The following is a 23,334-nucleotide window of genomic DNA, read 5'->3' on the forward strand; positions in this document are numbered from 1 at the left end:
TGGGGCTGGACCACACCCCAAATGGAGAGCACAGAAAGGGAGCTAATCTGAGGAAGCTGCAGCCCAAATTTTTTTTAAGATGGCTCAAATTGTGAGTGTTTCCAGGCACACAATTGGGATGTAAGAGAGTGCTGTTGAAACTCGCTGAAACCCAAGTTGGGTGTGCACTAGGACCAGAAGAAACTGCAAGGGCAGCTGGGTGAAGGGACTACTTCTGGTATTCTGTGTCCACTGATGGTGGACACAGAGAGAAATGGCTGGCTCTCGGCCCACAGTGGGGCACCATGGGAGTGCCTGTGCAGCAACACCTGTCAGGGAAAGACATAGAGAGCCCCCTACCTTCGCCACTGGAAAATCAAGGCTCCCTTTTTACATCAGCATCTGAAACCAGCTTAACTTCCCCCTCCCATGCATGCATATTGAATTCCAGAGCTAGCATCAAGAATTCCTGAGTAAACACTGAAAAAGACCTAAGGATAAGAGTGCCCTCTAGTGGCTCTCAAGAGAAGATACCAAGTCCAATGCCTCTGGGTTGATTCTGACTCATAGTGACCCTGTGGGGCGGAGTGAAGCTGACCTTTGGGGCTCCCAGGGCTGTGAGTCTTTGTGGAGGTGAGCTGCTGCATCTTTCTCTTACAGAGCAGCTGGTGGGTGCTGGCTCCATCTTTTGGTTGGCAACCAGGCACTTGGCTGCTGAGCCACAAGGGCACCCAATCGGAAAATTTTCCCACCAAAAAAAGAAAACAAAATGGTCCACCGGTAAAAAAAAAAACAAATCTGTTGCCATTGAGTCAATTCTGACTCATAGTGACCCTATAGGACAGAGTAGAACTGCCCCATAGAGTTTCCAAGGAGCGCCTGGTGGATTTGAACTGCTGACCTTTTGATTAGCAGCCATGGTTCTTAACCACTACGCCACCAGGTTTTCCAAATGGCCCACATTCAACGAAGAAATACTAAAACACAAAATCACGAGAGAAAAAGGACCAATCAAAAGCAAAATATGAAGAAGAAGAAATTTCTCCTATGGAGAGTCCAGACTAACACAAAGATTTGATAATTTTCAAACTATGGTGCTAAACATGTTTAAAGATAGCAAAAAAGCACACCGAAAACAAACTAACAGAGATCAGGAAATGAATGGAAGAACAAAATGAGAAACTCAACAAGGAAATTGAAAAAAAAAATGCAAACAGAACTACTGGAACTGAAGAATAAAGCAACCGAATTAGAAAAGCAAGAGAAACACTCAACAATAGAGTTAAATATATATAAGATAGAATAAATGAGCTAGAACACAAAATAACTGAACTTATCAAGTCTTGAGAAAAACAGGAGAAAAAGAAAAGCAAACAAACCCAAAAAGGAATATGGGATTCCATTAAGCAACCTAACATTAGAATTATTGGAATCCCAGAGCACCATGACAACAATAAAGGCATAGAAACAATTTTCTAAGAGATAATCAGAGACCATTTCCCAGACCTGAATGGTGAACCAATCCTGCAGATATAGGAAACTACACAAACCCAATCAGAAGAGACAGAAAACGGTTAACTCCACACCATAATGTTATTGGGTGCTGTCAAGTCAGTTCCAACTCATAGCAACCCTATGCACAAAGGAACAAACACTGCTTGGTCCTATGCCAGCCTTACAATCGTTGTTATGCTTGAGCCCATTGTGGCAGCCACTGTGTCAATCCACCTCGTTGATGGTCTTCCTCTTTTCTGCTGACCCTGTACTTTACCAAGCATGGTGTCTTTATCCAGGGACTGATCACTCCTAACAATGTGTCCAAAGTATATAAGATGCAGTCTCTCCATCCTTGCTTCTAAGGAGCATTCTGGGTTGTGCTTCTTCCAATACAGATTTGTTCGTTCTTTTGGCAGTCCATGGCATATTCAATATTCTTCACCATCACCACAATTCAAAGCGTCAGTTCTTCTTCGGTCTTCCTTATTCGTTGTCCAGCTTTCACATGCATATGATGTGATTGAAAACACCGTGGCTTCGGTCAGGGACACCTTAGTCTTCAAGGTGACATCTTTGCTTTTCAACACTTTAAAGAGGTCCTTTGCAGCAGATTTCCCGATGCAATGCATCTTTTGATTTCTTGGCTGCTGCTTCCATGGGTGTTGATTGGGGATCCAAGTAAAATGAAATCCTTGGCAACTTCACTCTTTTCTCTGTTTATCATGATGTGGCCAATTGGTCCAGTTTTGGGGAGTTTTGTTTTCTTTATGTTGAGGTGTAATCCATACTGAAAGCCGTGGTCTTTGATCTTCATTAGTAAGTGCTTCAAGTCCTCTTCACTTTCAGCAAGCAAGGCTGTGTCATCTGCATAATGCAGGTTGTTAATGAGTCTTCTTCCAATCCTGATGCCCCATTCTTCTCCATATAGTCCAGCTTCTCTGATTATTTGCTCAGCATATAGATTGAATAGGTATGGCGAAAGAATACAACCCTGATGCACACCTTTCCTGACTTGAAACCACTTAGTATCCCCTTGTTCTGTCCAAACAACTACCTCTTCATCTATGTAAAGGTTCCTCATGAGCACAATTAAATGTTCTGGAATTCCCATTCTTCCCAATGTTATCCATAATTTGTTATGATCCACACAGTCAAATGCCTGTGTAGTCAATAAAACACAAGTAAACATCCTTCTGCTATTCTCCACTTTCAGCCAGGATCCATCTGACATCAGCAATGATATCCCTGATTCCATGTCCTCTTCTGAATCTAGCCTGAATTTCTGGAAGTTCCTTGTCAATATACTGCTGCAGCCACTTTTGAACGATCTTCAGCAAAACTTTGCTTGCATGTGATATTAATGATATTGTTCGATAATTTCTGCATTTGATTGGATAGCCTTTCTTGTGAATAGGCATAAATATGGATCTCTTCCAGTCAGTTGGCCAGGAAGCTGTCTTCCATATTTCTTGGCGTAGCTGAGCGAGTACTTCCAGTGCTGTATTCGTTTGTTGAAACATCTCAATTGATATTCCATCAATTGCTGGAGCCTTGCTTTTTGCCAATGCCTTCAGGGCAGCTTGGACTTCTTCCTTTAGTAGCATCAATTCCTGTACATACGCTACCTCTCGAAATGTTTGAACGTGGACTAATTCTTTTTGGTATGATGACTCTGTGTATTCCTTCCATCTTCTTTTGATGCTTCCTTGGTCATTTACTGTTTTCCCCATAGAATCCTTCCCTATTGCAACTCAAGACTTGAAATTTTCAGCAGTTCTTTCAGCTTGGGAAATGTCAAGTACGATCTTTCCTTTTGGTTTTCTATCTCCAGCTCTTTGCACATGTCATTATAATACTTTACTTTTTCTTCTTGAGCTGCCCTTTGAAATCTTCTGTTCAGTTCTTTTACTTCATCATTCCTTCCTTTTGCTGTAGCAGCTCGATGTTCAAGAGCAAGTTTCAGATTCTCCTCTGACATCCATCTTGGTCTTTTCTTTCCTGTTTTTTTTTTTTAATGACCTCTAGCTTTCTTCATGTATGATGTCCTTGATGTTATTTCACAACTTGTCTGGTCTTCAGTCATTAGTGGTCTTTAGTCATTCAATTAGTGGTCTTTAGTCATTCAATGCATCAAATCTATTCTTGAGATGGTCTCTAAATTCAGGTGGGATATACTGGAGATCATATTTTTAGCTCTCATGGACTCTCTCTGTTTTTTCTTCAGTTTCAACTTGAACTTGCCTATGAATAATTCATGGTCTGTTCCACAGTTGGCACCTGGCCTTGTTCTGACTGATGATAGTGAGCTTTTCCATTGTCTCTTCCCAGAGATGTAGTCAATTTGATTCCTGTGCATTCCATCTGGTGAGGCCCATGTGTATAGTTCCCATTTATGTTGGTGAAAAAAGGTATTTGCGATGAAGAAGTAGTTGCTCTTGCAGAATTGTATCTTCCGATCTCTAGCATTGTTTCTATCACACAGGCCACATTTTCCAACTTCCAATCCTTCTTCTTTGTTTCTAACTTTTCACATTCCAATCACCAGTAATTATCAATGCATCCTGATTGCATGTTCGATCAGTTTCAGACTGTAGAAGCTGATAAAAATCTTCAATTTCTTCATCTTTGGCCTTAGTGGTTGGTGCTTAAATGTGAATAATCGTATTGACTGGTCTTCATTGTAGGCATATAGATATTATCCTATCACTGACACCATTGTACTTCAGGATAGATCTCAAAATGTTCTTTTTGACTATGAATGCAACACCATATCCTAATAAAATTCTTAAAAACCAATGACTAGGAGAGAATTCTGAAAGCAGCAAGAGAAAAATGCAATACAACATACCAAGGGTCTTTCATAAAGCATTACAGATTTCTCCCTAGAAATTTTAAAGGCCAGAAGACAATGGGGCAACATATATAAATTAGTGAATGAAAACATTTGCCTACCAAGAATTCATTACCTAGCAAAGTTATCATTCAAAAATAAGGGGGAAATCAAGACATTCACAAACAAACAGAAGCTCTGGGAATTTGCCACTACCAGACCAGCTTTGCATTTATTACTCAAAGGACTACTCCAAATGAAAAGGCAAGCACATTATCTATACATGGAAAAAAATTAACAAATTAAAAACTAAGATAAAGAGATCCCCCAAAATGCAACAACACAGGCAATCATAAGGACCAAGTACATAATATTTTTAGGGAATAAACTCAATAACTCAATCCCACAAAAATAATATAATATCAAGTTTATAAGAAGTAAGCACAAAGTAAATGTATGGAGTATAGGTTGTATACTGATATTAATGGAGAGAAACCAACAGAAATGAAAGAGGGAGGAGCATACCAGTATAGATTTATTATTTTAAGGTTGTATGCTAACTGTTGTTCATATGTTAAGTGTTGTTGCAATTGTAAGCTGTTGTATGTAATGTATGTGGTAACCATTAAGAAATCGCCAATAAAAAAACTTTCAGAAGAAGGAAGAAAGCACAAAAGCTCATTACAAGAAAGCAACCAATTATAGACTGCCCATCTAAAAAGAAAATCACTAAGAACATTGACAACTTAAATACAAACAAGAACAGAAAAATCAAAATAAAAAAACAAAGAAGATGCAAAACATTAAAAAAACAAGTAGCAAAATCAATGAGATAGATACTTCATTTTCAGTTATAACCCGAAATGCCCCATGCAAAAGGCAGAGTGGCAGGATAGATTAAAAAAAAAAAAAAAAAATCCATCCTTTGCTGTCTACAAGAAACACACCTTAGACATAAGGACACAAACAGACTAAAAATAAAAAGATAGAGAAAAATATTCCATGTAACCAGTAAACAAAAAAGAGTAGGGGTGGCCATATATCAGACAAAATAGGCTTTAAATCAAAACCTATTACAAGAGATAAAAAAGGACATTATGTAATAATAAAAAGGTCAATCCAGCAAGAAGACATAACAATTTTAAATATATATGCACCTAACAGCAATGCACCAAAATACATGAAGCACTTACTGAGTAATATGAATGAAACAGATAACTTCAATAATAATAGGGAACTTCAACACACCACTTTCAGTTATAGACAGAACATCTAAAAAGAAAATCACTAAGGATATTGAGAACTTATATGAAACCATAAGCCAACTGGACCTAACAGACATATATAGAACACTTAACCCAGCATCAGAACAATACATATTCTTCTCCAGTGCTCATGGATCATTTTCCAGAATACACAACATGCCAGGACACAAAACAAGTCTCAACAAATTTAAAAAGATTGAAATAATACAAAGCATGCTCTTTGACCATAGCAGTATGAAGCTAGAAATCAAGAATAGGAAAAATAAGGGGGAAAAAATGAATACATAAAAACTAAATAATGCACTACTAAAAAAAACTATTGGGTCATGGAAGAAATCAAAAGTGAAATGAAAATAATTCCTAGAATCAAACAAAAGTGAAATCACAACATATCAAAACCTTTGGGAAACAGCAAAAGCAGTATTCAGAGGGAAAGGCATAGCAATAAATGCCTATACTAAAAAGGAGGAAAGAACCAAAATCATTATCTTAAACCAACAACTTGAACAAATAGAAAAGGAAGAGCAAAAGAAGCCAAAAAGCTACCAGGAAAAAAAGAAAATAATAAAGATCAGAGCAGAAATAAACAAAATACAACAAATAGACAAAGCCAGAAGTTGGTTCTTTCAAAGGATAAATAATATAGACAAACCACTGGCTAGACTGACAAAAGAAAAAAAAAAAAAAGAGGCAAATAAGAAATGAAACTGGTGACATTACAACTTATCCAACAGAGATAAAGAAGATCATAACTGATTACTGTGAAAAATTGTACTCCAACAAACTTGAAAAAACTAGATGAAATGGGCAAATTTCTCCAAACACCCTACATACCCAAATTACCACAAATAGAGGTAGAGAATTTAAACAGACCCATTACAAAAGAAGAGATTGAAGATGCCATTAAAAAAAAAAAAAAAAAAAAAGACTGCCAACAACAACAAAACCCCAGGACCAGATGGCTATACTGGAGAATTCTACCAAACATTCAGAGAAAAGTTGACACCAATCCTGTTCAATCACTTCAAAAACATAAAAGAGGAAGGAGGACTACCAAACTCTTTCTATACAGCCAGCATACCCCTGATACCTAAACCAGGCAAAGACACCACAAAAAAAGAAAATTATCAACCAATATCCCTTGTGAACATAGATGCAAAATTTTTCAAGAAAATTCTAACCAAGACTTCAGCAACATATCAAAAAAATCATACCATGATCAAGTGTGATTCATCCAGGATTACAAGGGTGGTTCAACATTAGAAAATCAATTAATGTTACCATGTATAGGGTCGCTATGAGTCAGAATCAACTCGACGGCAGTGGGTTTACCATGTAATTAAAAGAAAGGAAAATAACTATAGGATCATATCAATTGATACAGAAAAGGCATTAGATAAAATTCAACATCTCAAGTGGTATTCTGTCAATTCCTGGAGCCTTGTTTTTCACCAGTGCCTTCAGTATAGCTTCAACTTCTTTCTTCAGTACCATCAGTTCTCCATCATATGCTGCCTCCTGAAATGGTTGAATGTCAACCAATTATTTTTGTTTATTCCTTCTGTCTTCTTTTGATGCTTTCTGAGTTGTTTAATATTTTCCCCATAAAATCCCTCAATATTGCAACTCGAGTCTTTAATATTCACTTCACTTTTTTCAGCTTGAGAAATGCAGATGTGTTCTTTCCTTTTGATTTTCTGACTCCAGGTCTTTGCACATTTCATTATAATACTCTACTTTGTCTTCTTAAGCCACCCTTTGAAATCTTCTGTTCAACTTTTTTACTTCATCATTTCTTCCTTTCACTTTAGCTACTCTTCATTCAAGGGCAAGTTTCAGAGTATCTTCTGACATCCACTTTTGTCTTTCCTTTTTTTCTTGTCTTTTTAAAGACCGCTTGCTTTCTTCATGTATGATGTACTTGATGTCATTTCACAATTCTCTGGTCTTTGGTTATTAGTTTTTAATAAGTCAAATCTATTCTTGAGATGGTCACTAAATTCAGGTGGGATATACTCAAGATTGTACTTTGGCTCTTGTGGACTTGTTCTAATATTCTTCAGTTTCAACTTGAACTTGCATATGAGCAATTGTTGGTCTGTTCCACAGTTGGCCCCTGGCTTTGTTCTGACATATTGAGTTTGTGCATCGTCTCTTTCCACGGATGTAGTTGATTTGATTTCTGTGTATTCCATCTGGAGAGGTCCACATGTATAGTCGCCATTTATGTTAGTGAAAAAAGGTATTTGCAATGACAAAGTCATTTATCTTTCAAAATTCTATCACGCATTCTCCGGCATTGTTTCTATCACCAAGACCATATTTTCCAACTACTGATCCTTCTTCTTTGTTCCCAGCTTTCATGTTCCAATCACCAGTAATTATCAATGCATCCAAATTGCATGTTTGATTAATTTCAGACTGCAAAATGTGGTGAAAATCTTCAGTTTTCTCCATCTTTGGTATTAGTGGTTGGTGTGTAAATTTGAATAACTGTTATATTCTTCCTTGCAGGCATATGGATGTTTTCCTATCACTGACAGTGTTATACTTCAGGATAGATCTTGAAATGTTCTTTTTGATGATGAATGCAATCCCATCCCTCATCAATGTGTCATTCCCAGCATAGTATACTATATGATTGTCCTACTGAAAATGGCCAATGGTCAATAACAGTTCATTTCAGCCGTTACCTAGGATATCTATGTTCATGTGCTCCATTTCATTTTTGACAACTTCCAATTTTCCTAGGTTCATAGTTCATACATTTCATGTTCTGATAACTAATGAATGTTTGTAGCTGTTTCTTCTTATTTTGAGTCATGCCCCATCAGTAAGTGAAGGTCCCAAAAGCTTGACTGCATCCATGTCATTAAAGTTTACTCTATCTGAGGAGGCACCTCTTCCGCAGTCATCTTTTGAGTGCCTTCCAACCTGAGGTGCTCATCTTTTGGCACTATATCAGACAATGTTCCCCTGCGATTCATAAGGCTTTCACTGGCTAATTTTTTCAGAAGTAGACTGCCGGGTCTTCTTTGTCCATCTTAGTCTGGAAGCTCAACTTAAACCTATGCACCATTGGTGACCCTGCTGGTATTTGAAATACCTGTGGTATAGCTTCTAGCATCACACTAACATGCAAGCCACCACAGTATGACCAACTGACAGACATGTGGGAAGAAGTATCTATAAAAAAGTCATGTGTAAATACAAATATGTGGTTGCATGCGTATATATGCATTGAAAACACAAATACAGATACTCCACAGACATAACCAAACACCTTCCAAGATTGGTTTTCTGGGTGTGAAAGCTTAGGACTGTAGTCTAATGGTACAACTCAGTCAATTGGCATAACATAGTTCACAGAAATCATGATCTGCATCCTGCTGAAGTGAGTAGCATCTGGGACCTTAAAAGCTTGTGAGCAGCCATCTAAGACACAATTACAGGCCTCTATTCACCAAGAACAAGGCAGTAAGAAGGTAATCAAAAGCTCAGAGAAGAAACAAGTCTACACAAGCCACAACCTTACCTACCCTGAGACCAGAAGAACTAGATTGCACCTGGCTACCACCACTGATCATTCTTCTGGGGTCACAATAGATGGTCCCAGATAGAATGGGAGAAAAATGTGGATAAGAACTCAAATTCTTATTTAAAAAAAAAAAAAAGGCCAGACAAACTGAAACAGTAGAAAACAGAGGACTGCCTGAAACTATCACCCTGAGGCACTCTTTAAACCTAGAACCAAGCCTATCCTCTGAGATCACCTTTTAGCGAAATAGCAGAGTGGCACACAAAATAATGGATATTACCCACAAGGTTGGTGCTCTACTTAAAAACTATCAGTATGAGAACAAAAGGTCAACAATTATTCAAAAACAAAGATGAGAAGATAAGGGGGCAAGGAAACTAGAGTACTGGAAATAGGACAAATAGAACACAATTAAAGAGAATGTTGACACATTGTGATAAATGTAACTAATGTCACTGAACAATCTGTGCAATAATTGTCAAAGGGGAACTTATCTTGCTATGTAAACTGATACCAAAAACTCAATAAAATATTATATATATATATAAAGAAATAATACCACCGTATCATCAGTATTTATGAGAGAGAGAAGGTAGTTGATTAATTACACAGCCCATTTTACAAATAGACAGGGATTAGAAGAATTTCACTTGCTGAAAGCCATTCCGAAACGCAGATCTTTAGGGTCCCATCATTTAAGGGTTTCATGCATTATCTGCTTAAAGTATTTTTAATTCTTTATTAAATCATAGATATTAGTGGGCACACCATTTTTGCCTCATTGCTTATTCATCCATTAAACAAATATTTATTGAGCATTTACTGTGTGGCAGACAATGTTTCAGTCACTGGGGTACAGCGAGGAATGGAGGAGAAAAAATTCCCTACGTCAAGAATCCTGCATTATCTTTGAAAATGGATAATGCCAAAGATTAACAAGAACGATATATAGTATGTTGGATAGCAATCCGTGCTACAGAAAATAAATATGTAATATTGTAGTGAGAGCAGTCAAAGAACATTGTATTGAGAAGGCTTGTGAATGAAGATGTAAACGAAGCTAAGAGACAACCTTGTAGATATTTGGGGAAGGTTTTGGGACAGAGGAACCAAAAAGTACAAAGACCCTGAGGTGGGCATGCACCTGGCTTGTTGGGGCAACAGTGGAGGAAGCAGCCATGGGCATTGCAAATCATGTTGACCATGTGTGACCACAAAGTTGCAGTAAGGATTTTGACTTCTGGTCAAAGGGAGATGGGAGGCACTGGCTGATTAAGAACAGAAGACAAATGAACTAACCTATCTTATTAGACTGTGAGCTTCTAAATGGCAGGAGCTGTTCTGGGTCATACAGCTTTGTACCCTTCCTGGTGGCCTTACATAGTGCCTTCTACTTAGGATCAGTTCAAAAATATGTTTTAATCAAATCATAGTTTCAAAGATAATTCCAATTTCCATTTGTATTTAAGTCCTATCATTCTCTACCAGTTAGTAGAGAGCTTGAGGGTGTTTTTACCTAGTTTATTATGTAATATGCAGTCCACACTAAGACCTCAGCTGCTAACCAAAAGGTCATCAGTTCAAATCCACTAGTCAGTCCTTGGAAATCCTATTGGGCAGTTCTACTCTGTCCTGTAGGGTTGGTATGAGTTGGATTCGACAGGACAGCAATGAGTTTTTGTTTTTTAACAGATTACATTTTATACCCAAATCTAAAATGTGGCTTGAATTTAAACACAAATATGACAAACTTGGAAACTGCAAAGGAAAAAAATGAGAGGATCTATTTTTTGAGTTCAGTTTAAATACTTGCCCCTCTAGGCTACTTTGATGAGGGTTATTTTTTTTTTTTTCCTTGATGAATCATGCATATGTAAATATTCTTTTCTTTTTATCCTTTTTGGACTAAATTTAAAAACAAATAAATTCATTCTGGAGTGCAACTTTGTCACAGAAAAAGTCCAAAGGGATATCTCTAAGTTCCTATTTTTGATACCTTCTCAGTCTTTTCCATGTTACATAAAACAACAGGTTACTTACTACTTGGTGAAAGTTTTGTTTTATTATAAAATGGTAAAATGAATTTCAAATTTATTTCAAAGGATGCATCCAGCAAGCAGCTAAATATGCTCATGGGTCTTCTCCAGCCATGATTTTATTGCTGTTAATTGATAAGCCCAATTGTACAACACTAAATTTGGAACTGAAAATTCATTATCTTTGGATAGATGTAATTTAATCAAGCTGCTTGTTTTAGCTCCCATATTAGTTCATAATGAAATGCAAAATATCTTACAAACAAATGCCTCTCTTCCAGAAATGAAATAGAAAGCAAAGTATTCACAGGCCAAAGAGTAACAATCAGTACAAACACAACTACCTTCTCACATACAAGATACAGCACCTCTTTTTTTTTTACCCAATATCAGAGTAGTGCAGTCTTAATTCCCAACTTGTACTGGTAACTATTATCCTCATCTTTATACTTAAACAAAAACAGCAACAGTAAAAAAAGAGCAACCATGGGATATAGAAATACTGAAGTTATTTAAACCCACTCTTGGTTTTGTTTTGTTTTGTAGAAAAAATAGCCTTCGAGAAGTTTTTAATTGTAGATAGATCTTAAGTGTAAAAATAAAAGTAAGCCTTAGTGAGGTGTACATGAACTTTACCCCCCCAAAAAAACTTCGTCTTTGTCTTTGTGGTACGATTGATTACTTTTGTGTGGCTTTTCTAGCCATGGTCTTGTAACTCCCACACAGGTGATTGGGCAGGACTGTGAAGATAAGGATTGAAAGAGGGGGGATTTGGCCAGTTTTGTCATCCTCTGGGCTTGAAAGGAGCCATCCCTGAGGTGGGAAAGGGAGAGAATACCACCACCACCAGGTAAGAACAGCCAGGAGCTGGTGTATCCTTTGGACCTGGGCTCCCAGTTCTGGGAGGATCCTGGGACCAGGAGACAGAGAGAAAGCTGTAACCCTGAAGATCCCGCCACCACCAAGGAAGGAGAGACTAGCAGGAGAGACCTGCAGGAGACTGTACATTGGGCTTCCTGGCCCACAGAGTGAGAAAACTGAGTGCCTTTGAGCAGAGACTTAGGACCAGGGAGAAGTCTATGTCTGATCCATTAATTTGGGACTTGCCAGCCTCCACAACCACGTGAGCCATTTCCTTTAGATGGTTCATGAGTTCTCTAAGACTTTGCAGTGAATTAGGGAACCCAAAGATGGGAGGGAGAGTACAGAGGGGGGAGGGAGTAGCTGATGTTAGAGATGATGGAGTGGCACAGCAGCTTGGAAAAGTTGAACATTTGGGACATGTTAACCTCCGCCTCATAGGAACCAGCTTTGTGCTGATCTTTATAAAAGAAATTATGCATTTAGTCTTCAATTCCTAAGAGATGATCTCTATAGCTTTGGAATTTCCCTAATGGTTTAAGTGTCTTCGATAAGAACCCCAGACCTGGCGGGTTATTGAGGAAAGGCCACTCTGGGGTGGGGGCTAGCAATGCCAGAGGGAACTACATCGTGATTTCCACCTCATGATGACCCAGAAAACTCCACCTCACGATCACCTTGTGAAAACAGCCAACCTCAGAGGAGAGTAGCTGGAGTTTGCATGACATAATGATGACTCCCAATAAAAGTCCTGGACACAGAAGCTCCCTGGGCTTCCTGGTTGATGAAAGACACCCATGCACGTGAGCGGGTAGCACATCACTTTTTGGGATATGGAAGCTCTTCGGTGGGAACCCTCCCAGACACTGACCTACGCATCTTTTCATTTGCATGCTTTTCCTACAATGAAACTATGATTGTAAGTATAGCACTTCCTGTGAGTTCTGTGAGTCATTCCAGTGAATTATCAAAACTGAGGGAGTAGTGAAAGCCAGCAAGTCAGAAGTAAGGGGGAGCTGGTATCCTGAGGGCATAGAGGGAACCCCCAAATTTGTAGCCAGCAAGTCAGAAGTAAGGGACCCAGGGAGGTCTCTGAGCTCACAGGCTGGCATCCTCATGGGGTAGTGGAAAAACCCCTAATTTGTAGTCAGCAGGTCAGCAGTGAGGGTGTTTTTGAATTTTCGAACTGGGACCGTGTCCTTTAACTTGAGAGATCTGACCCAGCTATTGGTGGTTGTGGTCAGCGGAAGAAGTGCTGAATGAGCAGCTGGTGTCAGAATTGAACAGAAAAAGTGCATTTGATATTTAGTGGATTATATATGTATTTGGTCTTTATCTTTACCACCTCCTTCATATATCTAAAACAATATGAACATTTGCTACAAGTAGCACCTAGAGTGAAGATTCGTGTCTCTCCATCCTCCTTGTGCTAATTGAAATGAGGGAGACCCCAGGGGGTTGGTCAAGCAAATCACACTAACACAGACCTGGATACTGGCTAGCTATGATGAATCCAGGCTTGCATAACTAATATGCAGGAGTTCTTTGAAGATATCACAGCCATACTAGGTAAAAGATGTTCAGTGGCTGATATATAGTTAATATTTTAGAAAAAAAAAAAAAAAAAAAGTCGATTTGGTATGGTTCCATATCAGAGATGAGCCATAAAGGTAAAAGAACCACTGAACATGGGGATAAAGAATACTGAAGGTAAAATTAGTTTTACAGACAACTTCAAAGAGAAGTCTTTGAAAGAAACGTCTATGTTGGGGTAGGGGTGGGGGGGAAGAATTGTGTAAGCTGGGCAGCCCATGTGCAATTAATTGAAAGGCAGGCCTTCGTTACAAACCATTTTTAACCTGCCAGATGCCTCGCAAAGCTGATAAAAACTAGAATATTTTATAACTGCTTATGTTGTTGTTAAGGAGCCCTGGTGGCAGAGTGGTTAAAGTGCCTGACTGCTAACCAAAAGGTTGGTGGTTTGAGCCCGCCAGCCACTCCGCAGGAGGAAGATGTGGCAGTCGACTCCCTGAAAGATTACAGCCTTGGAAACCCTGTGAGGCAGTTCTACTCTGTCCTATAGGGTAGCTATGAGCCGGAATCAACTCAATGACAACAGGTTTATGTTGTTGTCAGTTGCTGTAGAGTCTGCTCCCAATCATGGCAACCTAACGTATAACAGAACAAAATATTGCCCTGTCCTGTGCCATCCTCACAATTGGTGTGTTTGAGCCCACTGTTGCAGCTATTGTGTCAATCCATCTCATGGAGGGTTTCCAAGGGTTTCCCTCATTTACACTGACCCTCTATTTTACTAAGCATGATGTCCTTTTCTAGTGATAACTGCTTATAGACAAATCACTAGGAATTGGAAATCTGGGCTGTAGTCACAGCACAATGACTAGTGAACTTGAGCAATTCACTTAACCACCTGGGTTTCAGATTCTTACCCTGTTATGTTGCTGTTTGTTGCCATTGAACGGATTCCAACTCATGGCAACCCGTGTGTGCAGAGGAGAACTGCTTCATAGGGTTTTCAAGGCTGTAATCTTTCTGAGGCAGACCACCAAGCCTGTTCTGAGGCGTCTCTAAGTGGGTTCAAACTACCAGCTTTTCCGCTAGTAGTTAAATGCTTAACTATTTGTGCCACCCAGCCTCCCTAGATTCTTACCTACCCATTACCGTCGAGTTGATTGCAACTCATAGCAGCTCTATAGGACAGGGTAGAACTGCCCCACAGGATTTCCTAAGCTGTAAATCTTTACGGAAGCAGACTGCCACATCTTTCTCCTGTGGAGCTGCTGGCGAGTTCCAACTGCCAACCTTTCCATTAGCAGCTGACCACTTTAACCCTTGCACCACCAGGCTCCTGATTCTTACTTAAAAGTAGGGAATGGGAAATAAGGGCTAGATATATCACCAAGGTCCTGTCTGTCTCCTAACTATTTGATTCTAAGGCATTATAGAGCTCTGGAGAGAATTTAGAAGATGGAAGCCAGTCAGCAACCACCATCAAAAAGCAAATAATCAAAACATAAATAAACAACCATCAAACAAACCCCTTCGTTGAGGTGGATAATTAAAATGTGTGAGTACCCTGTGGTGTATCAAAACAGATGCAGACTTCTAGCTTTTTCAAATTTTATATCTTTGCTTATTCCTGATTTCAGTAAAAATTACTTGGTCAGGCTGTGGAAATGTGCTACGAAGGCAATTTATTCCTGGCTTCTAGGTTCTCGATACCTTCACTGACCATATGAGAACAATTAAATTCTCCAAAGCCTGGAATGATCTTAGGGAAGGTCAGATTAAAATTTTTGCGTTGCCTGAGATGTATATTTCATAATAGGGATGAAAAAACATTAAAATGAAAAAAATTTGAAAACTTCTCTCACAGTGATATAAATGAAAATTTAAAGAAATATATTGCATTATTCTAACGCTATGGCATAGTGGTTAAGTGCTATGGCTGCTAACCAAAGAGTCAGCAGTTCAAATCTGCCAGGCGCTCCTTGGAAACTCTATGGGGTAGTTCTACCCTGTCTTATAGGGTCGCTAGGAGTCGGAATCGACGCAACGGCACTGGATTTGTTTTTTTTTTTTTTTTAAACATGCATATAAATCCAGACAAAATGCTTTCTGTTATGTGACTGTGTCTTAAAACTTGGGCTGTTAGGTGTTGAACTACTTGAGAGTCTAGACTGCTTTCATTATATAATTCCCTAACATTGCCTTACAGAATCAGCAGTCCACGCATTTTTGTTAGGTTAAATTAAATTTAATTCTTCGACTACCAGAGTGCATTTCCTTTAATGCAGAACATGGTTACCAATTTAAATGACATGTAACTCAGTTTAGGACAGACTTTAAAAATGTCTATATTAGAAATGACAATGGAACATTTTGAGAATAAAAATATTGAATTAATTTTTCTCCCATTATACCGTTCAACCCAGATTGGGAAAACATATGTAATGCCTGAAAATATGGCTTCCTAGTATAACCTTTCTGAAAAAAGTACTCTCATTTCACTAAGTCTCAGAAAATCTCTTGCTTCAGATCAGAGCTATCTTACCAACATCAAGCAAAATCCACTTGTGTACAGTTATCAGCAGAAAATAAACCATATTGAAATACGAACATTACTGGAGAAAAAATATAGCTGCAATTCCATCAAAAGCAAACATTTCTTTGTCTGAAATTTTAATAACTACTAGAGCAAAAGATAATCTCTGCCACCTGGGCCTTGGGACTCCTAGAAGGGATAAAATGTAGCCAGAAATAACCACATATAGGAGGGAAAACATGTAAATTAGAGAAATTATGGTAAAGTGCTATGAGGATTCAGGAGTAGGAGCCAATACATCCAGATGGAACAACCAGGGGAGTCACTGTAAAGGAAGTGGTGTTTTTGAAAGACCTAGACTTTTTAAAATGTGGAAATTAGAGAGGAGTGATAGATCCAGGATTCCTAGTACATAGAACAATGAGCAGGAGGAAGAGCAGAGAGTGAGGAAAGTATGAAGCAAGCCTCGAGTTTATGAAAGAGGAGAGTGGGCAGTAAGTCAGGGGCTGGATGGTGGAGGGCCTTGAATGTCTGGCAAGGACTATAATCAGCCATCTTGGAAGAGGTATAGGGGCTCTTGAGAAGGGAAATGATAGGATAAGAGCTGTACTTCAGGAGATTTATTCTGGCAGATGTGTGTAGGATGGATTAAGGAGATGATGCCAGCTCATCAACTCCTTAGAGTGGAGAGAAAGCACAGCAATAGCAACTAGTCACTGAAAATTGGCATGCCGTGTATCTCTGGAGCCCTCATGGCGCAGTAGTTAAGAGCTTGGCTGCTAACCAAAATGTCAGCAGTTTGAATCCACCAGCCACTCCTTGGAAACACTAGGGGGTAGTTCTATTCTGTACTATAGGGTCACTGTGAGTCAGAATCAACTGAACAGCACTGGATTATTTTTTGGTTCCATCTCCAAGGTGCAATAGGACTGCCTGCCTCTTTCCAGAGGAGCCCTGGGGGTACAATGGTTAAGCGCACTTGGCTTCTAAACAAGAGGTCCTCTCTTCCAACCCACCAGCGGATCCTCGGGAGAGCAGACCTGTCAACATGCTCCTATAAATGTTACAGCCTAGGAAATCCTACAGGACAGTCCCACTCTGTCCTAAAGGGTTGCTATGAGTTAGAATTGACTGGACGGCAGACAGCAACAACCTCTTTCCAGAATATACCCCATCTGCTAACAATTGAAACCTTTTCTTCACATGAGCTGTGTAGAGCTGGTCTGGTAATAATATTTTTTTTTTTTTTTTTTTTTTTAGTGCACATATCATTCCCTACGGTTCAAGGTAGGGGACAAGATAATATTCTAGCACTCCAACTTTGTTCCTATATTAGGTTTTGAAGTTTTATAATAACAGAGTACTTATTCCTCCTGAGACTTGAGCTATGCCACAGATATCAGCTTTTTAATTATCTTTATCAATGTGGCTTCATAAAGGAAGAGTGTGATATCATGATTTGCAGATATCAAATTAGAATGCCAAATGATATTTAGGAAATATGATTTTGGTAACAGCAAGAAAATGTTTAACCTAAAAGTCGTTTTGAAGGCTAAAATAGATGTTAAATTTAGACTGAAGGAACAGCAGGAGAGCCCTGCTTCCTTGAGGCTTAAATGTTTGATTAAACTAGATTTCAAGTTATCCTGAGGGAGACACTTACTTGCAGCATGAGCCTCATTCCATGAGCTAGACCACTGTAGATTATCTATAATAGATACTTTTTTCCCCTAAAATACATTACAGTGCCTGAAAGACAATCTCATTTTACCAGAGAGAGGAAAAAAAATCTGTCAAAAGAGAGTGGAAGAAATTTTACTTGCCTTTCTTGTTTTGTTGCTTAAGGTGAAGTGAAATTGTTTGCCTGCTATCAGGCCAATGATACACATACTTTAATGAGACCAAATGAAACCAAACCAGTTGCTGTTCTGTTGATTCCAACTTATGGCAATGCCATGTGATTCAGAATAGAGCTCTGTTCCATAGGGTTTTTCTGGCCCTGACCTTTGGGAAGCAGATTACGAGCCTTTTTTCTAAGCCTCTGGTTGGGTTCAAATGCCAACATTTCAGTTAGTAGTCAAGCACTTAACCCTTTGCTCCACCCAGGGACTCGTTAAGGAGACCAGCCTTTCTTAATGATTTTATCAACTAAAAACATCGTTCCTGACTTCTTACTTGCTTAAGGGCACAGCAAATAACCTCAGAGCACGTTTGTACGCTAGTTTACTTAAGAAGAATCATATCGTGAAGTTATGCAGAGCAAAACTTTCCTAAATTGTCAAGAGACTGGTTACACAAAGCTATGAGTACGGGTCTGTTGGATACAGATACACTATTCCCACCTCTCATGATCTTTGAGATCCAACTAGGATATTTTGGACCTATGGAATATTTTATCCTTTCTCTTTCTCCAGGAACCAACCATCCAATATAAAAGGAATCATATAATGGAGACATAACTGTGAGTTTTGAAAAAAAAAACTTTTTAATCTCCCAGAACCTGCCTCTTATCATAAGGCGATCTCTCAAACTCTGTAATTTCTCTAAGAAAGACAAACAATGAATTAGAGAGATGAAATTGGAAAACATTCCAAAAGGGATCAGACCAAAAAAAAAAAGCCCACTGCCGTCGAGTTCGATTCTGACTCATAGCGACCCTATAGGACACAGTAGAACTGCCCCATAGAGTTTCCAAGGAGTGCCTGGCGGATTCGAACTGCTGACCTTTTGGTTAGCAGCCGTAGCACTTAACCACTATGCCACCAGGGTTTCCAAAGGGATCAGAGGACACTATTATTCACAGGTCCACTTGTAGAAGAAAAAGTTTACAGATATTATCTAATGACATTGAAACTTTTACCATCATTCCATACGCGGAGATCAACATTAAATTTCGAGAAATCACAGGGAAGGAGCCTGTCCTATAAAGACTAGCACTACCCAGGAGTCTGTCCTTGGCCATTGGCCTTTCGGTGGATCATCTCTTCCTCTGTCATTATTTAGTAATTATACACTGTAAATGCTAGTGACACCCAAGTCTATAGGCTCTACCCAGACCTAATCCCTAAGGTTCAGATTTGAAGTTTCCTAGATTTATACATGGATGTCCCTACCAGAGGCATCTTCTGCCCACCCTGTCTTCTACAGTACTATCACCTCTGGTAACACTCCTTGCAGAGAGTGTATCTTTCACTGCCTGTCTCTCTCACTGGACCAGAAGCCCTTGGAGGGCTAGGCTATGTCTATTTTGTTCATCCTTGGAGGCCTGACTCCTGGTACACAGTACCTGTTCAATAAGTATTCCTTGAATAAATGAATCAATGGACCAGGGCTAGAATTATTCTGGATAATCAAACTTTCATAAAATGTGCTTCCTAAGTGAGCTGTTCTCCATCCAGCTTCTGCCATTTAGGATGAAAGAACTGCATTAGGACTTGTCTAAGTGCTTGTCTACTTAGGGGTCACCGCGTGCTGATTCACTGTATCCTGTCCTTTTAGACTGTGATTTCCTGTTCGATTTTGCCTATATTCTGTCAAGTACAAGTAATTTAATATTACTGACCATTCAGCTAATAGAGCTAAAAGTGTAGAATTATTACCTTTCAGAAAAAAAAGTTGCTAAAAATGCTCATGCATTTAAAGCACTACCTTAAGAGCATAATATAAAGAAGTGTTTTCACTTCTACGTGCACAGTTTGGTGAAAACTGGGCTCTGCCTCACAGAGAGCAGGCAAGCTGCATCTGAGTACCTTCTGGGGAAGTTGGAGACGTCTAATAAGGAACGTCACTGAATGGACACAGAATTTTTAGGTATGACAGAGAGATCATTCTTCTCACCATTAAAGGGAAGTGAGAGCCTTAAAGCAAGCCAGTCATTTTTTCCTCTCTAATAAGTGGATACCAAAAAACTGGGGCACTTAAAAAAGTATTTAACTGGCATAGGCAATTGCAAGGTAAATTTTCAAGGATCAAAATTCTGTAAAGAAACATATGTAAACAATTTTTGAAAAGCATCGTATCGGACCGTCAGAGACTTGATTCCTTTCAACTCATCCATGATGTAGCCCTGTGTCCTATAAAAGCATGCTGCTTCAATTCTCCCTGCTCTCTTTTCTTTAGAAGCACAAAAGGATGTTAAGCATAAATTGGTATCTCACATTAATCTGCATTTTGGAATTGCTGGGAAAACAGATGTCTTATCATTTCTTCTAACTGTGCTGGATTCTCTATGAGTAGGCAATGTGAGAAAGAGTTATGAATACTTTATGAATATCCTTCTAAGTATGAAATTGAGGAATATTCAGAAAAAATGGGGTATTAAGATGAATTAAGCTAAGAAAAAGCAAAGTCATCTGATTTCCTCTAGAAACATCCCTGTATCCTGATAATGACCATTGCATCTCAGATCTCTACAAGTTTCTTTGCTCAGACAAGACTCTCTACTAAACATGATGTCATTTTTTTTAGCAACTGATCTTTCTGATGATGCACCGAAAATAAGTGAGCCAAAGTCTTGCCATCCTTGCTTCTAAGGATCATTCTGGTTTTAGTTCTTCTAAACCTGATTTTTTAATTCTTCTGGCAGTATACTCAGTGTCCTTTGCCAGCACCAAAATTCGAATGCATCAATTCGTTTCCCGTCTTCCTTTTTTATTGTCCAGCTTTCATATGTTTTTAAAAAAAAAGTAACTTGTTAAATGAGAATTTGGGACTCCTATCTACCTCCTGAAGTCTCTCATTTATCGTTGTGGCTTGAGTCTCACTTCCTCAGAGCTTCTTCATATCTTTCAATTATGAATGCTACAAACACTGCTGTCATCAAAAGTAAAAAGAATCTATTCCTATATAACATTTGCATTCTAATTCCCTGCCCCTTCTAGAAACATTTTTCTAGCAATGACCAGTAGCCAATTTCAACCTGGAAATGCGAATGATTGAATTCTTAATTCTTCTGGAGGGGATGCTACTACATGTATCTTTTATTTTTGGATTTGATTATCAGACAGTATGATTCTGCCATATTAACCTTATTTCAGGATTAGTTTTCAGTCTGAGTGATAGGAGAAAGTAGAATAGCTGCTTTTAATCTGATGGTTAATCTTGTTTGGCACAACATTTACTTCCACGTAATAATGATGGTACTTGATATTACTCTCTAAATCAGAGCTCAAAGTGCTTTATAATTATCACATTAATAATCTTCATCATGCTTCTTGGAATTGAATATTAGCAAAAAATGAAAGGAATGTAAGGACGCACAGTAGTGAATCATTTTCCCAAATGACAATCCATTGTTAATGCTGAGTTTTCAGTTCTTCTAATTCCCTGTAGTGGTCTACATAGCCACAATTAACTGGCCCAGTTCTGTTTTTAAAAATTATTCCTTTTCTTGGATTGCAACAGTAATAACAAAGCAAACAAACAGTACTTAGGTTGTTTGTTGCAAATGATAAAGTGTATTAGTAAAAATCCTTTCAGTTGTAAATCATACAATGCACATCTTGAATTCTCTTTACATAAAAGCAGTTTATTGGCTTACACAATTTAGAAGTCCAGAGGTTATGTGGAATTTGCATACAGCTTGATCAAGTCTCACCTAATTTCTTTACAATTCTATCAGCTCTTCCTTTTTTCATGAAAAGCTTTATTCTTAGACTTACTTCTCTCATGGTTGCAAAATGGCTGTTGCAGTTGCAGGCATCATATCTACTGCCACATTGGAAGAAAAGATAGTGTTTCTTTTTCCACATACCAAAAATTTTGCTCTTCCTTCTGATTGAACCAAATTAGTTCATGTGACCACTACTGAACCAATCACTGTAGCTAGACAACTGCTATATATGCAAATTGGAAGATAGGCATAGGTCAATGAGAACTCTCTCACCAGTGGGTTCAGTCTTCCAAAGTGCATTCCTGCTATACCAAAAGAGGTATGGGATGCATGCTGAGAAGGCAGTGACAATCCCAACACTCACTCAAACTTTCTTAACATTTTGTTTTTAGAAAGGAAGTCAAACTTTTGTTCATAATTCTCAAAACATATTAAGCAAACTTTAGCAAGTTATTTCACCTTTGGCTTTTCTTTTCCTGCATGCTTCTTCCAACAGGGAAAAAAAAAATCAATAGTTAACATAGAGATTATAGGCTCTTTTTTAAATAGCAAAAACTTTCTTTCCATTATATAAGAAAATGGCCCACAGTCAACACAACAAAGGGTCTCTCAATTCTATAGCAGTTGGGATTGTGTCTCTATAGCACCTGTCTTTTTTTGTAACACTCTTAGCAAGCCTATAAGGATTTTAAAACCTAATTTCTAGATTTCTTTCAAATCTAGAAAGTTATAGATTATGTGATTTAGGAAGAAAAAGAAAAGACATGGTGTCAAATGATTTATTGTAAGAGATCTTTCTTTTATTTTCTTTGTTGGGAGGGGGGTTGTTTGCTTTTTGTGCCATTAAATATCAGATTGTTGAAGCAATTGGTTTTCTTTTTTAACTTGCCTTTGTTCTGCATGTTTTAACTATTTCTGTTCCAAGACTTCCTCCTGCAGCTAGTAACATCTTTTGAAATAGTTGTATCCCTTTGGAAGCTATAAAACAAATCTGCCTCTTCCAGCCTTTTAATTTTGGGTTTTGCGGTTGCAGTAAGGAGAACCGATTTCACAGATGGAAATAATTACTTTCTGGGTGCTCAAAGGGTGTGTACTTGGTGAGGCTGATGTATTTCTCCTCACCAAAGGATTATGGGATGCTACTAGAAAGTTTTTAAGTTTTTTACACTACTCCAAGACTAGTGATTTTTTTCCTTCCAGCCTGCAAGTACTTTGAGGATCAGATCTATGAACCAGCATACCTATCACAATGAGTCTCTTTCTTATTTGTTGTAGTTGTTTATTAATTCACTTCTACCTGATAGGGCCTTGGAAGCATTTTTTTTTTTTTTAAGCACTGTATCTCTTTTCATTTCATCTCACCATAAACCCAGTTCTCATAAAATATAGATAAAATATTTACTCAGTATTTTAAAGTAAGCTAAGAATTTTGGGTCTTGAATGTATAAATTATGACTGCTTATATCTAAAGAGTTGAAGTATGTTACCATTAAACTAAAAACAAAAAAAAAAGGACAGGAAATGTTAATTTGAAACATTCTTTTTTCCCCATTCCCATTAAAGTTAGGTTAGTTCATGAGGCGGAGCCAAGATGGCGGACTAGGCAGACGCTACCTCGGATCCCTCTTAGAACAAAGACACGGAAAAACAA

General features: G+C 38.4%; 1 protein-coding gene across 1 annotated transcript in view; it reads left to right on the top strand.

Annotated features, from left to right (window-relative positions):
* The first annotated feature begins 11,969 nt into the window (after window positions 1-11,969).
* FUT9 (fucosyltransferase 9) overlaps window positions 11,970-23,334 on the top strand; it is an 81,670-nt gene continuing 70,305 nt past the window's right edge. Inside the window, exon 1 of the mRNA XM_049897543.1 lies at window positions 11,970-11,995. The gene's annotated coding sequence lies outside the window, so the exon portion shown is untranslated. The remainder of the gene's footprint in view (window positions 11,996-23,334) is intronic.

The sequence above is a fragment of the Elephas maximus genome, chromosome 1 (assembly GCF_024166365.1).
Source record: "Elephas maximus indicus isolate mEleMax1 chromosome 1, mEleMax1 primary haplotype, whole genome shotgun sequence".
Classification (NCBI taxonomy): Eukaryota; Metazoa; Chordata; class Mammalia; order Proboscidea; family Elephantidae; genus Elephas; species Elephas maximus.